This window comes from Octopus bimaculoides, chromosome Z (genome assembly GCF_046866305.1).
Source record: "Octopus bimaculoides isolate indiv1 chromosome Z, ASM4686630v1, whole genome shotgun sequence".
NCBI classification, from domain to species: domain Eukaryota; kingdom Metazoa; phylum Mollusca; class Cephalopoda; order Octopoda; family Octopodidae; genus Octopus; species Octopus bimaculoides.
The window spans coordinates 24,741,027-24,743,259 of NC_142944.1; positions in this window are offsets into that span (position 1 = coordinate 24,741,027).

Below are 2,233 nucleotides of genomic sequence, written 5' to 3' on the forward strand. Positions count from 1 at the left end.
TCAGTAACTTGTCTCTCCACTTCCATTTACTTTGAATATATGATCTGGCGTTGTTTTGGCGTTGTTTCGAAACTGTTTGGTATGAGCATGTGAATGTGTGCAAGCTCGTATGTGTGCACGCTCATATGTGTGCACGCACTTATGTGTTCGTGCTTATATGTAAGTATGTGCGTCCATATGTGTGTTTGTAACAATTTCGTTTATATCAGACCAGATAGAGACTTTTTAATTAATTTATTTACGTTCATATTCCGCATCATATGTGTGAACAACACATGCAACCATGGGCAATTGTAAGGCCCTCATCTACGTGTATTTGGTGTTTAAAATTGGTTGCGTTTCAGTTATGAGGACCGACTCCTGTATTTGTCGCAACGACAGGATTTCTATGCTAATTCTGTCCAGTACACCACCATGTTGTTCTTTGGCATGCTGGTAGAGCACCGAGGTTTGTTTTTGATTATTATAGTCCCTCCAATGTTCGTTTACACGCTCAGCCAAACTTCTTGCCGTCTCACCTATGTATGTCGTGTTTTTGTTTTTACACTCACCACCCATACAGCTTATTTTGTAGACTACATTTCTGGCTTTGCAGTTGGCACCAGGACTATTTTTGCACACAATGCAACTCTCCTCAACACACCTTGTTCTTCTGAAGGGATATGTTTTACATATTATTGATCTAATTGATCTCCCTGGTTTTTCTATAACATTTATCTTCAACTTGGTACTTTTGAGGATTTTTCGAAATTTGCGGGCCAGTTCTCCGTGTGGCGTGGCGTCCACAAACATTACTCCCTGGAACTTGTCGGTATTGTACCACGTGGTGTTTTTGCTTGTTTTGTCACTAATCCTTTGTAGTCTATTCCACTGTTTGTTACGGTATCTAGGTTGTGTTCCATTTGTATCTTTGACAACAATCTCCTCAAATTTCTTGTTAGCTCCTCTGTATACCCGGATTCTATCTTTCTGGCTGTATCCCGAAAATTGCATGCGATGCATGAAGTCTTGAATATGTTTTTGCCCCTCCCATGGACTGCACAGTGGGGATATGTTTTTCATTATTCTAACCAAATCGGCTATTAATATATTGATTTTAACACTGTGATAGAGCCGAATTCTTATGGATAACATACTTTGAAGATATAGGTTTCATATAATGTGAGTGGAGGATTTGAACTTTGTCATTAATTGTTTCTAGCCAAAGTTCTGTGTCAAGTACTGGGGGTCTCATGTTTAGGTGTCTTGTTGGGTAATTTATTGTTACCTTGATGCTCTGGTGTATTGTATTAGCTATATTCTGGATGTTTTCCATCGCGATCTTCTCGTTCTCTTCAGTCTGAATGTTTGATGGTGTTTTGACTACGATGTTAATGTCATCCAAATATCTCCCGTATAGTTTGAGTGTTATTGAGTGTTCTTCGAGAGTTGTTTTCAGCTTTTTGTCCCACCAGGTCATGAATAGGCTTGCCACGTCTCCGGCCACACTGACACCAATAGCCGCTCCCTGGACCTGCATGCATAGTTTTTCATTGAATTTAACTATATGGTTCTGCAGGGTGATCTTCAGACTTGCACCTACAGCATGTGCAACCATTTTTCGTGTTTGGATATTATCCTCTGGATCGTGGGAGATCAATTGTAAAACATATCCCTTCAGAAGAACAAGGTGTGTTGAGGAAAGTTGTATTGTGTGCAAAAATAGTCCTGGTGCCAACTGCAAAGCCAGAAATGTAGTCTACAAAATAAGCTGTATGGATGGTGAGTGTAAAAACAGAAACACGACATACATAGGTGAGACGGCAAGAAGTTTGGCTGAGCGTGTGAACGAACATTGGAGGGACTATAATAATCAAAAACAAACCTCGGTGCTCTACCAGCATGCCAAAGAACAACATGGTGGTGTACTGGACAGAATTAGCATAGAAATCCTGTCTAGACAACCCGGTGACGCATCGTTGCGACAAATACAGGAGTCGGTCCTCATAACTGAAACACAACCAATTTTAAACACCAAATATACGTAGATGAGGGCCTTACAATTGCCCATGGTTGCATGTGTTGTTCACACATATGATGCGGAATATGAACGTAAATAAATTAATTAAAAAGTCTCTATCTGGTCTGATATAAACGAAATTGTTACAAACACACATATGGACGCACATACTTACATATAAGCACGAACACATAAGTGCGTGCACACATATGAGCGTGCACACATACGAGCTTG